Genomic DNA, 14,687 nt, shown 5'->3' on the forward strand with positions numbered 1-14,687 from the left:
GGAGAGGACCCATGTCCACTATACAACAGTTGGTAACTGATCTAAACCAGATCTACGATGAATTAGGCTTCACCTCCCATACCAACATGGAGGAGATAAGTTTACTTGACACACTGGTCAAAATTGACCCAACAGGCCAACTATCTATAGACTTGTACAATAAACCAACTGACCATAATAGCTTGCTCCATTACAAGAGCTGCCATCCCAGGGCCACAAAACAGTCTTTACCGCAATCTCAGTACACACGTGTCGACTGCATCGTTAGCAATGACATGATAAAAGACACACAATTCGAGGCTATAACGAGAAAATTCCTTAAAGGACATTGCTCTAATAGTACTGTGTTGCATACACATTACATACAAGCAGGTAGCACCTTTGGCACAGATTTCTGCAGCCCCGTTTTCATCTTTGAAATTCATGGCCGGAAGTTACTGGTTTCTTCTCCTCATTGACATACTGGGTCCCTTGCAGGCAAGCAAAGCTTCCGCTGCTCAGGGAGCCCGGTGATGTCACTGGCAGCAAATGAATCGAGGTGAATATTGATGAGGGGTGTAGTTACAGCGGCTGGTCGTCATCCCGCTAAGCCCCACCCCTTGACAACCTGCTAAGCCCCGCCCCATGACATCCCACTAAGCACCACCCCTCCAGTCCAGTGAGCTTCAGAATGAATGGAGGTGAATATTGATGAGGGGGCGGAGTTACAGCGGAGCAGAGAGACAGCTGTAACCACCTGATGCTGCGCTGCCCCAGGACCCACAGGGCAGTGCAGCCGGAAGTCAGGTAAAGATAAACATATATATAAACAATTAATGGGGGACCGTTGGAGCCACATAGAAGTGGCGAAAATAGCTGAAAATATATGGAGGCACATTAGTTTATATGTACATTGTGATTTAACGTGTTTATTTTTTTTAAACATTTGACCCCGGACAACCCCTTTAATAGGGGTTACCCAGAAGCCATCCTGAAAAATACCCTACGATATTTCACTGAGGTCCAAGAGCCGCGACCGAAAACAAACAACAAAAATAGAATCGCATGTGTAACCACATACATCCTTTAATGCCGAAATTCCAACGGGCCCTTAAACAGCACTGGCCACTCCTAGCCAAAGCCTATCCCACCATAAAATAATTCAATCAAACCCCTCTGATATGTTATAAAAGATCTCCCAACATCACGGATAAGTTAGTAAAAGCGGACATAGGTAGTTTTTCTAAACTACAAGCAAGCAAAAGTCGACCATTAGACTTGGGCACACTTTTTTGCCCATACCACATCACTTCGTGGACAAAAAACATCAAATCTCACAACTGCGTTTCTAAATTTTGGACCAAATTGACCCATCCAGGAGAAGAGGCAATCGGATACTTCTCTTAAGACAGCGGGAGGCATTTTGGATCCACAAACTAGGGACACTTTCGCCCAACGGACTGAACCGCGAATGGGACTTTTTTATCAATGTATGAATTAATTAGATGAGGATGGGAATATGGTCTTAACATTCCTTTGATTTTTCTTCCTACAAACCCGCTGAGCAAAAATATTATGTCTACATCTGGTGAGGGTGAGATTATCTCTTCCCCTACTCTTCCACTAACTCTTCTTTTATTCCCATAATCCATATATCTCTTTCATTTCTTCCCTGTTTGATTCTGAATTGCTAATCCTTCATTCCCCCTCTCCATGTCCCCCTTTTCTGTCTATAAATCCCCCTCCATTTAATCTCCTATAATGGATCAGGGCCATATATCACAAAGCGAGATATACACCACTTTTGTCTCCATAGAGAACTAGAATGACAAGATGATTATGCCTAATATCATATACTGTCCTCCTCGCTATATAAATAGTGCCCTATTAGTCTGTAATTGCCAAGTATACATGGTGACAGGAGAATCCAACAGTGGAATGCATACCGTCCCCTTTCCGATCACGTGATGCCCCTGTGGAACGCACGCTTGCGTCCCAGCCGCCACGTGACTTCCGGTCACATGACCGGAACTTCAGAGAGCCAATACATTTAAGGCACGGATGGGCGCGATACAGACGCCACACATCCGAGCCCTGATGACCTAATCTCCCCACCAGAACAGGTAAAGAGCTATCTATATGTCTTTTTTAGGTGATGAAAGACCCTGGCATCCTCCCTATAGACACCTTCTATTTAGTGAACCTCGGCCTGGCAATTATAATATATTGTGGCTACATGTCTGTGGTAATACCGATTGGAGCACTGCCTTTATGTTTATGTTGATACACCTGGTATATACACTCACCTAAAGAATTATTAGGAACACCTGTTCTATTTCTCATTAATGCAATTATCTAGTCAACCAATGACATGGCAGTTGCTTCAATGCATTTAGGGGTGTGGTCCTGGTCAAGACAATCTCCTGAACTCCAAACTGAATGTCAGAATAGGAAAGAAAGGTGATTTAAGCAATTTTGAGCGTGGCATGGTTGTTGGTGCCAGACGGGCTGGTCTGGGTATTTCACAATCTGCTTAGTTACTGGGATTTTCACGCACAACCATTTCTAGGGTTTACAAAGAATGGTGTGAAAAGGGAAAAACATCCAGTATGCGGCAGTCCTGTGGGCAAAAATGCCTTGTGGATGCTAGAGGTCAGAGGAGAATGGGCCGACTGATTCAAGCTGATAGAAGAGCAACGTTGACTGAAATAACCACTCGTTACAACCGAGGTATTCAGCAAAGCATTTGTGAAGCCACAACACGCACAACCTTGAGGCGGATGGTCTACAACAGCAGAAGACCCCACCGGGTACCACTCATCTCCACTACAAATAGGAAAAAAAGGCTACAATTTGCACGAGCTCACCAAAATTGGACTGTTGAAGACTGGAAAAATGTTGCCTGGTCTGATGAGTTTCGATTTCTGTTGAGACATTCAAATGGTAGAGTCTGAATTTGGCGTAAACAGAATGAGAACATGTATCCATTCTCTGATGGCTACTTCCAGCAGGATAATGCACCATGTCACAAAGCTCGAATCATTTCAAATTGGTTTCTTGAACATGACAATGAGTTCACTGTACTAAAATGGCCCCCACAGTCACCAGATCTCAACCCAATAGAGCATCTTTGGGATGTGGTGGAACGGTAGCTTCGTGCCCTGGATGTGCATCCCTCAAATCTCCATCAACTGCAAGATGCTATCCTATCAATATGGGCCAACATTTCTAAAGAATGCTATCAGCACCTTGTTGAATCAATGCCACTTAGAATTAAGGCAGTTTTGAAGGCAAAAGGGGGTCCAACACCGTATTAGTATGGTGTTCCTAATAATTCTTTAGGTGAGTGTATATATATATATATATATATATTTATCTTTCATGTCTGTCTTTTATATACAGTATATTCGCATCAGCGAACCTCTGTTTTTGGCACTATCATGCAATGCGACTTTGAGCCTGTGATACCCAATAGAGCACTGTCTTTTTGCTGATATAACCGGTGTGTATATATATAATTTTCTGATATATTCAGAGCATGTACCTGGCATATATTGTACAATGCATTTAGAAAGTGCAGAGAGCTATTACCTTCACTTAACCTTGTTGTATGTCGCCCTCCATGGAGGCAATATATACCATTCCGGTACTGCTATTTGTACATAGGATATATTCAAACAAATCTCTTGAATGTACGCAACATGGGATTCCTTGTGATGCATATGTGTCTATATAGCCATCTATTGATATAATGTGACAATATTCTCCTTTGTGTCCAGCAGATCCCGTCCAGACGCTATTACTTACCTGAAAGAAATCAGCTTCTTAATGCACCCTGGTTCCTCCTTTTTTCTCCAAATACAGGTACCTGGAGAACTATTTCTCAATAAGACAAACAAAGACAGTGTGTCTCTGAAACAGTGCTGATTTAATCTTGACCACATGGGCCTCTTATAGACATACATCCACACATATTGGAAACAGATATGATTCACATATTCACTTGTTGCTGGGCAGAATCCATTCCCTATATGGACATAAGGCTAATGTAAACATTTTCTCCCTCTAGTATGATGTCACCCAGCATCCTGTCCTTCATACAGATCTTATAGCTTATTCTATTTAACCCTTCAATCCCCTCTTAAGTCATGAATATGACTTATCTTCTTTCTCTCATAGAGAGGTAAGTAGCATATGATTGTCCAGGCTCTGTGGGTTTTGGACACATTACACAAAACATCTGTATGAGGGAAGGGATGCATTGGATACAACAATATATAACAATCAAGGAAGCAATTATAATTATAATACTGATAAATAATGTTCTCAACCAACTCAAATCCGGCAGCCAGCTCAATAACCAGTCCCACCAAGAGGATGAATCAACATCCTTCTTGATATTATTAGCAATTTCATGTAACGCTTGAATATGTGACTGGATTGATCTGGAATGATCAGATAAATTAAAGCAACACATTCCTTTAAATTCTTGACATCCTATATTATGTTTAAGTAACAAATAATCCACAGCAAATCTAGTTTCTAGCACTGATCCTCTTACGCCTTGTAGATCTAAAAGCATGTCTGATAAGGCAATAGAGGTATGATTCAGAGATTTAGCTAAGTCACATGCAATATAATTTATAGTACGAGTATTATATATAGCCAGTTCAGGCACTTCTAATATAGAGGCGCCCAAACTTGTATATTCTGTACGGCTGAGAAGGGGTAAAGTAGAGTCACAGTCTTCTGATAAAGTCTTGGTAACTGATCTGTAGGCTCTCCTGATAGGGGGTTGACTGGGAAGGGCCAAAGTCAGCCTGGATAACGCACAGGGACCTCCAATAACATTAGCAGGAATCTAATTGTAAGAACTGTTACCACAAGACAAAAACCATCCCTTAGGGAGCATTATATTATAGATAAAGCTGGGAGTCACAATGGTCTTATTACAACTCATGGAATTATTCAGGGAGCTAGCAAGCCTGCTATTCTTTTAACAGGTGTCGTCAATATAATCATATACACTATTCTTAGGTAATCCACTTTTTAGGTCTCTACTATCACAATATAAACTCATATTCTGGGGAAGGGTAAAACAAGTCTCTGCTGCAGTCACATTAATAGTATTTATTCTAATATTATCCCTGCTATTTCCTAATTTCTGACACTCCCCACAGAAGTCATACAAGGGAATAAAAGATTGTGTATTGTTAGCCATCGACCAGACTTCAAGGAGGGATTCATCGGGTGTAGGCACAGCAATAACACATGTTTGTATAAGATCCTGTGAGCTCTGTAAGTCTTAGGCACAATAAACTAACATTTAGGGCATTTGCCATCCTGACTATACTATTCTGTTCAGAATAAAAGGGGACGGGAGCAAAGGGATCTTGCTCCTGAGCTCTTTTATTTACTGACTGATTATTTGGTGCACCGCAGAAGAAACTCATCTCCTCTGGGTGATAAATACATGTAATAACAAGCCAGACTGGCAAGAAAACACAAAGATTAATAATTGTCAGCAGACAAACAAATCTCCCAGAATATTGTGGGGTCATCATCTTCAGCCTGTGGCAAGGCACTTTTCAGGGAAACTTCTTCTGAGTTCCCCTCTTTTTTCAGGGAATTCACACCTGCTTCACCCTCTTTGTCTTTGTCCGTCACCGGAGAAGAAGCCTAAGGGACCCTTTTCACTCTGCTAGCGTGAATCCAGATTGGAGCCTCTTCTGTGAGAATCGCTGTTCTGGTGACTGCTACCACTCGGGTGGGTGGTCCAAACGGGAACTCAGTCTGTTTTCGTCCTTTTGCCAGGCGCTGGACTATCACGTCTCTTGGTTGGAAAGAATGCGTAGGTTCATGTGGAGAGAAAGGAGAGGCACAAACAACATCTTGTTCATTTTGATTTAAGACCTAGTATAAAAAAAAATCTCTGAATGAGGTCAGTGGTTCCCTGTGCTCCCCTATGGCCAAGACCATGATATTGTGCAATTAAAATCGGGGCACTTGCAACTGGGATACATGGTTTCCCCTCTTTGCAGATAAGACCCGTATCAGGGTCTTGTACTGCACCTACCGACTGCCATTCTATTTTGTCACTACTGGTAGCCAAATCCTGGAGGCTGAGCAATAGATAAGGGTAATGTCTCGAACTAGGGAGGGCATTTGAACTGTTGCTGCCGTTCTAATAGCAGTCTCTTTTGCTGCCTGATCAGCTAGGGCATTCCCTTTAGCTATGTGTATTTGGAGACCAGTATGTGCCTTACAATGGATAATAGCTCTGTCTCCTGCACTAACATTGCTGGAGGAAGTGTTTTTTTCTTGAAAACATCAGATTAAGTAGGAACAGCATATCCTGTCCGAAATGATCCATCTTCCAAGAACCTAAAATTATCAAAAATTTGGTTATTAATTTGAGATATTAAATTTGAATTTGAATTATTTTTTTTTATTTACTACTGGGTGTGAAAGATGTCATACATCATACAATGATGCAGACATCCCTAAGCTTTCATTCATATCTGAATAAAGACTCAAAATAGGTGCAACCTTAGATTGATAGGATTGGACACATCCAATTGGCATCATGGTGCAATCACTGCGGGCACTTCCTTAACTAGTGAAACATACAATTTGGAAAGGTTATTTTCAAACATCATTGGATCTAATCCAATGCTGGAGCCCTGTCTGGAAGATCTATAGATAACATACATTAGTATCTTCACAGTCTGCAGATGCATTACCAATTACCAGCCCCCTCCCCCCCCAACCCCTATATGGAGGGGAGTTGAATTCCTGAGCACAGGAGGGGGATGTGAAGGAAATAGCAAAATACAGATGGGAGGGGTTCTTTTTGAGAGCACATTCCAGAGTGCAAACAGGAAAAGTTCTTGTGGAACTACAAGAACCATAAAGTTACAACAGATGTGGTGGAGGAAGGGATGCCTCTTTGTACAATATGAAACAAACAATACAACATGAAACAAAACATTATGGCTCTTATAGTCCTGGCACTTGATTGAATAGCAACTTTGCTTGGTAATTGGATGGCGGCCAGGAGATCATGTACTAGGGTGGAATGTGAAATTTGTCTCCCATCTGCAGCTATGAAGCCTCTCCTCTGCCAGATTACCCCATGATCATGTACTACCCCACAGGCATACTTGGAATCGGTGTAAACATTTACATCTCTCCCCTCAAAAAGACAACAAGCTCTAGTGAGGGCAATCAGTTCAGCTGCTTGGGTTGACTGAAAAGGTATAGGATTCGATTCCAGTATAACATCAGGGAGTTGAACCACAGCGTATCCTGCATGATAAGTGTTGTCATTAGGGCGGGAACATGATCCATCCACAAAAATATCAGGTGCTCCTTCAAAGGGTGTGGACTGTAAGTGAGGCCTAGGTGAGGTATGTTCATGTATAAGTTCAGTACATGCATGGGGAGGAGGTAAATCATCCTGATCTCCCTTGTAGCCAAGTAGGGCATTCAGTATAGCCATTGGACCGAATGTGGGTGCTGAGTATTTGATATGAAGTTGAGGATTAGATAGCAACAAAACTTCATATACACTCAGTCTTTGTGCTGACATATGTTGCGTATGTATGTTCTTCAATAGGGCCTGAACATTGTGTGAGGTATGCAGAGTGGTGGGATGACCTAGGGTGATAGGCGGGGCCATCTCAGCGACCATAGTACAGGCTGCCAAACTCCTGAGACACGCAGGCATGCCCTGAATCTGTACGGGAACCACTTTTGAGAAAAAGGCAACAGGGCGGAATTTGCCTTCATGATCTTGCGCCAGGACTCCTGCCATGGTTTTACAATTGTCCCTTGCAAATAAGTGAAACATCATGCCATAGTCGGATAGACCCAAACCAGGACTTGAAACCATCGCACATTTCAAATGACTAAAAGCTTGTAACATTTCATCAGACCATTTAATGAAGTCAGGCATCTCAGTATTAGTGGCTTGTCTCAGAATATTATCATAGTAGGAACAATCAGCAATCCATTGGCGGCAGTAACCAATCATGCCAAGAAAGGTCAACATGTCTTTCTTGGTTTGTGGGCGGGGCAGACCCAGTAGGGAGGTAATTCTGGCATGGCTGATTTTCCTCTCACCTTTACTGAGAACAAAGCCCAAATACTCAACACTTTCCATACACCATTGAAATTTCTTCCTAGAAACTTTGTGACCACTTTCACATAACCACAGTAATAAACTAACACAGTCTGCCTGGCAGGCCTCCCGAGTAGGACTACATATGAGGAGATCGTCCACATATTGTACTGTAGAAGGACAGAACCATGAGGGGCAGTCCAAGGGCGCAGTGTAACTTGGAGGACAATGGAGTAGACTACTGGGGAGTCTACATAACCCTGAGGCATTCTACACCAGATATACTGGCGAAATTTAAATGTAAAAGCAAAAAGTGTCCGTGTCTCCTTGTCAACTGGGACAAAAAAAAAAAGGCATTTTTTAAATCAATAACAGAGAAAAACTCTGCATGGGCAGGAATAGCTGATAGCAGAGATGGTACGCCTGGAACCACAGGGACTATGGGTATAATAACAATCTTATTAATATCATCTACTTCAATAGGTTTCTTTAACAAGGTGTCCCCTACAGTCATAAAAGGGAACTGTTCCTCAAGGTCACTGTCCTCATCATGATGAGGTATATGTTCAGGTTTGGGAAAAGACTTTTGTGATCTAAGGCGCATGGGAGCTATGACATCCCCATCACCAACAGCACCAGCTGGATCCTGACCACTCTGATCAGGCATAGGTTGTGGTAACTGCGGAGATGGCTGCGGGAGCTGGGGAGCTGTAGGTGGTTGGCTATTGGTAGCAGTATATCCAGCCAGTAAATCTAAGTCATCTTTTGAAAGGGATGGATATATCTGTGGGATATTTCCTAAATAGGGAGGAGGGGGCTTCTGAGGTGAGACCTTTCCGTGCTTTGCACCCATTTCTTATAACTTAATTGAGACGGAAGCAGAGCTGAACTCTCCCCAGGACTGGCTGTACTGAACTGTAAAGGCTCCGACAATTCCTGTCAACTGGGTCAGAGGACTTATGTCTATGCTTAACTTCCTTCTCAACGGACTATTAGTATTATCCCTTCAAACCGTCACTTACGTTCACTAGTTTATGGGTTAGCGGGTCTCCCCTCGCCAGAAAAGTGGGGCATCTTACAGTAATCCAGAATACACACAATAAAGTTAGTACAGTTTTCACAGTATCATTTGCTGCTTACCTTCAGCATAAAAATTACTTAATGCTTCATAACATCATAACATACAAGAGAGCATAAAGAAAGCGACAGATAAGAAGCAAGAGAAATTGGCTGACAAGAAAAAAAAAAACAGGGTGCAGACAATATTTGAATTCTTCCCAAAAGAATTCCTCTTTTAAATCCTTCCCTAAAGAATTTATCTGTTAGACTTGGCCAGTAGTCTATTTATAGTCTATCTTGCCTAAAGATAGATACTATTCCTTTCAGTGTGTCTAAAGTGGATTCAAAATAGAAGCAACAGAATATTTTTTTTCCGGAAAGCATCGGAATGTCCCCAGTCCTTAAAGACAGGAATGTTCCGTACTTACCGAATTCCTGTATATTCTATTCCGGACAGAGCCCCCAGCTGAAAGAAATCTGCTTCTTAATGCACCCTGGTTCCTCCTTTTGTCTCCAAATACAGGTACCTGGAGAACTATTTCTCAATAAAACAAATACAGACAGTGTGTCCCTGAAACAGTTCTGGTTTAATCTTGACCACACGGGCCTCTTATAGACCTACATCCACACATATTGGAAACAGATATGATTCACATATTCACTTGTTGCTGGGCAGAATCCATTCCCTATATGGACATAAGGCTAATGTAAACATATTCTCCCTCTAGTATTCTGTCCTTCATACAGATCTTATAGCTTATTCTATTTAACCCTTCATTACCCATATATGACAAACTCTGTATAGGATACACGGATAGATGTGGTCAATAACCCAGTATGTACACAATTGTGCTGAGTGCATACACTAAATCCACTTATGGTTTCCACTTATGACCCAGATGGATGTCACTAACATACCCTATCGAGATACACTATATGGGATTTTCTGACAACATCTATCTGGCCATATTCTGTACAGAAACACCTCTGTGAACTTTCTTTTCTATATATCCTGACTCTCATCAACTCTGCATGATTTAACTCCTCTCCATGATGTCTGTAGTTGTTCTATTATGTGTAAACTTACCTATGTATCCAGCAACGAATTGGAATTTATTACAAAACAATTTTTATTTTATTTTTTATTTCATTTTTTTCATCCCAACTCATTTTGTACTATATATTGTTACAGATAAAAAAATGTGACCACTGATGAAGGTCTGAAATTACCGAAACGTCTGGTCGAAATACTCTGTGCTAAGGATAAATATTGGGCTATTGAATGAAACTACTGCAAAACTTAAAAATAAAAGTTTGATCGCTTCATCTTAGATAATGTGATATTTTTTATGGAGCCAGTTGTTACAGATGCAGCAATATATTTATAATTATAAATGTCTTGATTTGAAAAGAATACATTTTTTTACAATGGAAACTTTTTATTTTATAAAACACTTTTTATTTTTCCTTTTTATTTTAGTCTCACTATGGGTATTTTGATGGTCTGATTGCTGTTTCAATGCAGTACAATGCATGTATCACGTCTGATATGGCAGGTAACAGAAGTGTGCCGCAGAGAGTAGGGAAGGAGGGTACCCTTTTACTAGGGAGAGGGAGGAGTCGTGACCCCTAACTCACCTAGCACTGGCACCTGTCTGCCCTGACGTCCCTAGATGGGCTGCTAACCCGTACACCGATCACGTGCCTCGTCCCTGGCTTACCCTGAAAGAAGCCCTTGGTAGTGAGTAGGGTGGTGAGAGCATTAGTCCTCATCACTGACACCTAGGGTAACAACAGAGAAAGGACAAACAGCACAAACACCACGAACAATCCCCGAAGGGAGACAACAAGAACCGAAGATCCGACAGCATCAGTTCCAACTGTTCCAACAGTTCCACAGCTCCACAAAAACTCCACCAGAGGTCAGAATGGAAAATCTGGAAGGAAGGTCTATGTCTGGCAACAAGGGAAGTAGAAAGGGAGAATATATAGTAGCTGGGTGGGGCTGACAAAGAACAGCTGAAAGGAAAAGCTACCAATTCCTAAATGGGACAAAAAAGTTCGCAAACCAAAGCAGGAAAACCTGGACCGGAGTCCATTCCCACAACTAGGTCATGGAGCGATCCCTTGAAACCGAGTGAGTAGCCACCAGCTGCGACCTTCTGACCCCAGGCACAACAGGGTCAGCAATAGGTTGTGACACCCTCATGACAGCATGTTTACGTTTACTGCATATAAACTGTCAGAGGCCTTTGTCAGGCTTCTGGGTGAAATAAAACAATTGCTGATCTTAGAGAGACCAGCTACAGAAAACACTGTGGAGCCTCATTTAAGAGGCTCAACATAGCAATCCAAAGTGCAAAGCTCCCTGGGAAACAGTAATATGCAAAATTATTGTGGAGCCCCAGTTATGGGTCCTCAACACAGTGAAAGCCAGATATCCCTCAAAGGAAGGAAAACTGAGCAAAGGGGTGTCCCCATTACAGAGATCACCAAATCCTGGGTGAAATAGAAACTATTGACACCCCAATTGCATCAAGGGGAGCTGTTGGGTTGAGAGAGGGAGCTCGCTACCCCTGTGTTGACTCTAAAATCGAAATGCTTAATCTGCAAATATTGGGGATTTCAGCGATGCCGGTGTATACAGCATTGGCCTGGCTGTCAGTAACAAACAGGCCCCTGTACTAATCGAGTGAGCACAGCTCTGATGCCTGCCTGATCAGCATGCATGGCACTGGTCGGGAACTCACTAGGTAAATGGATAGTAAAGGGTGGAAACAAGCAGTCTATTTTATATTTACAGCACTGTCAGATTTTTTATGCTTTAAATTTGAAAAAAAAAGGTTCAAATATTATCAATTCTTGGGGGGTAGCAACAAATTTAGGTTTATTAAAGAATACACAGTATTAATCTATCTATCTATCTATCTATCTTTCTAGTCAAATAACTTTATTGGAATATTCTTACACATTGGTGGCAGTTGTATCAACTCACAAAGTCTCATGTCTTATTGGTAATATATGTATTCCATCAATATACAGTAATTGTGATGCAGAAAAATACAACAGGTATGCTAGTTTTTGATCAACTGAAGTTTAAGGAACTTTGTAACATTATTTTTTCATGGTTTTTTCAGAGTCCAGTACAATATACACCAACTGTGATGCGAAAAAATGTGTTAGACAGCATACTATCAGCACTAGGATTAATACTGTAAACGATTTGTGTCTTTGATTGTGAATTATATCATGTACATTAGGGTGATACACATTTATATAAAAACGAGTGGTATACTGTATCTTCAAATGCTGTTGCAGCATGCCCTGAAAATGGCCAGCTGCCTGACTGAGTAACACAGTGACAGACTACACTGACTCTTGTCTTATCGCTAGCTGGGGTCTTATATATTGCCTATGGCACTTAAAAGTAAAGTCCCTCCATTTTGGCTGAGGCTGACTACAAGGCATTATGGGCCAGCCCACCAGTCAGGGTGCCAACCTGGGTCATGAGATCCTCATTCTTCATCTTCTCTATCCTGCTGTGTTTAGCAGCGGCTGCTGTGCCCTGCTGTTCCCCTGCTTACCGCCGCGGTCCCGGCGCCATGTTCAGCGGTGATCTGCAGCCAGTGCTTCCCATTCACTGCTGCAGTCCTGGGCTCTGTCTGTGTAGGTACTGTTGTTCTGGGATCCGCTCCATAGTTTCCTCTCAGCCATGACCACAGCATGCTTACTGCTTGTTTCCTGCAGCACTTCCTAAGGAGCCAGCTTGCGTCACCTCCTGGGCTTTATGGGTTAGGTCATATGACCTTGCTGACCAATCCTAGCCCTCCTGCACATATGTAAGTGGCTCAGCCCCCTTCCCAGATGCCTCAGTGTCAAGGTCCTTGTGTCCTGCTAAGGTTCCTGATATGCGCTTGTGTGCCTGTGTTCCTGACTCGTACTTGTGTTCCTGGATTTTGCTACTCATTTGATCCCTGCCTGCTTGCCTTGACTCTCCTGTTGCCGCACCGGATTGCCTGACCTTTACCTGTGCCACCTGCCATGACCTATTGCCAGTCTGACTTTGCCTCGGCCTCATCCTTCGGTCCTGCACTTTTGCTCCTTGTAAGGACTCAGCCTGCTGACAACACCTGTACCTCTGGTACCTTTCTTAGGTACCTCCTGGTCCACCTGGACCAGCTGCCTCATGTGCCTATCCTCCTCAAGAGGTAGTGACCTGGTGTTCCCCTCGGGAAAGTCTATCCCCACCATAAGGGGTACTGAGAAGATCGAGGGGTTCACTTAGACAATAGCCTTAGAGCAGGTAGAACACATGGCACAGTGGGTTCCCACCCGCAGGTTCGTGACACTGTGCTGTCTTCAGAAACAAATAGCAAAAGTTTCAAATTAGCTAGAATCCGAATTTGTTTTGGATATTCAATTCGTAATGCATTAAATTATTTTAGAATTAATTTGCTCATCTCTAGTGATTACAAGTCCCAGGCTGTAAAAACAATTAGACCATTGACATTGAGTTTTCCTGACAAAACTGGTCTTCAGGCTGCAAATCAACTGAGGATTCTTCTACAATACGAAAAGCTCTTCATTGCAACTATTTCCTGTTGGTATTGCAAGTACAAAGCTCTGGTTTCTGAAGTGGAAATTTTGCCCACCCAATTGCCTTAGGATAGTGGATTTGGGAGAGTTACACCCAACTCACTACCCTAAGCAAACAAACTCAAACAATGACTGAATGTATTTTCTACATTTTCTATATCAATGGGTAATTTCCTTTGCCTTACATGAAAATATCTGTTGGCGCCATCTGATATTCAACAATTATCATAAAACAGGTATGTAATTACAGTAAAATCTACATAATATTTGATGAGCCACCATGAACGACAAGAAGCATCCAATAAAGTTTGGTAGGAACTGAGGGAATGTATTGTATGTCCACTCTTAAAAAAGCACTGAATCTCAGGGATTGTCTAGGGCAGTGGTGGGCAAACTTTTTTGTCAACTGAGCCAAATATCGCCAAAACCACGATTGAAATTTCTTTCGAGAGCCACATTTTTAAAACCTAAAATATTGCGTCAACAGTACCAGTGAGGACTATTAGGGCTCATGCACACGACCGTGTGCCCACCGTTGCCATATTTCAGGCCGCATACGGCGGGTCCGCAATACACGGGCACTGGCTGTGTGCAGCCCGCATCAAGGACCCATTTACTTCAATGGGCCAGGATCCGGGATATGAGTGCTACAGAGTGCTTCCGTGGTGCTTCTGGCTGTGCCTCCGCACCGCATAAAAGTAGCGCATGCACTACTTTTTTGCGGTGCGGAGGCACAGCCAGAAGCACCACGGAAGCACACTGTAGCACTCATATCCCGGATCCTGGACCCATCGAAGTGAATGGGTCCATGATGCGGGCTGCACATGGCCGTGTGCAGCTCGCATCATGGACCCATTCACTTCAGCATGCGCTACTTTTTTGCGGTGCGGGCAGTCGGATGCGGATCGCGAACCCCATTCAAGTGAATAGG

The 14,687-nt window shown here is 42.6% G+C and overlaps 1 long non-coding RNA gene across 1 annotated transcript; it reads right to left on the reverse strand.

Annotated features, from left to right (window-relative positions):
• Positions 1 to 1,760: 1,760 nt before the first annotated feature.
• On the reverse strand, positions 1,761 to 14,350 carry LOC120987083. Its single transcript, XR_005775906.1, has 3 exons — positions 14,315 to 14,350; positions 13,306 to 13,309; positions 1,761 to 1,871 (listed from the first exon to the last, which is right to left on the reverse strand). It is a non-coding gene; the product is annotated as an uncharacterized LOC120987083 (long non-coding RNA).
• Positions 14,351 to 14,687: the final 337 nt, after the last annotated feature.

Source organism: Bufo bufo, chromosome 1, assembly GCF_905171765.1.
Source record: "Bufo bufo chromosome 1, aBufBuf1.1, whole genome shotgun sequence".
Lineage (NCBI taxonomy): Eukaryota > Metazoa > Chordata > Amphibia > Anura > Bufonidae > Bufo > Bufo bufo.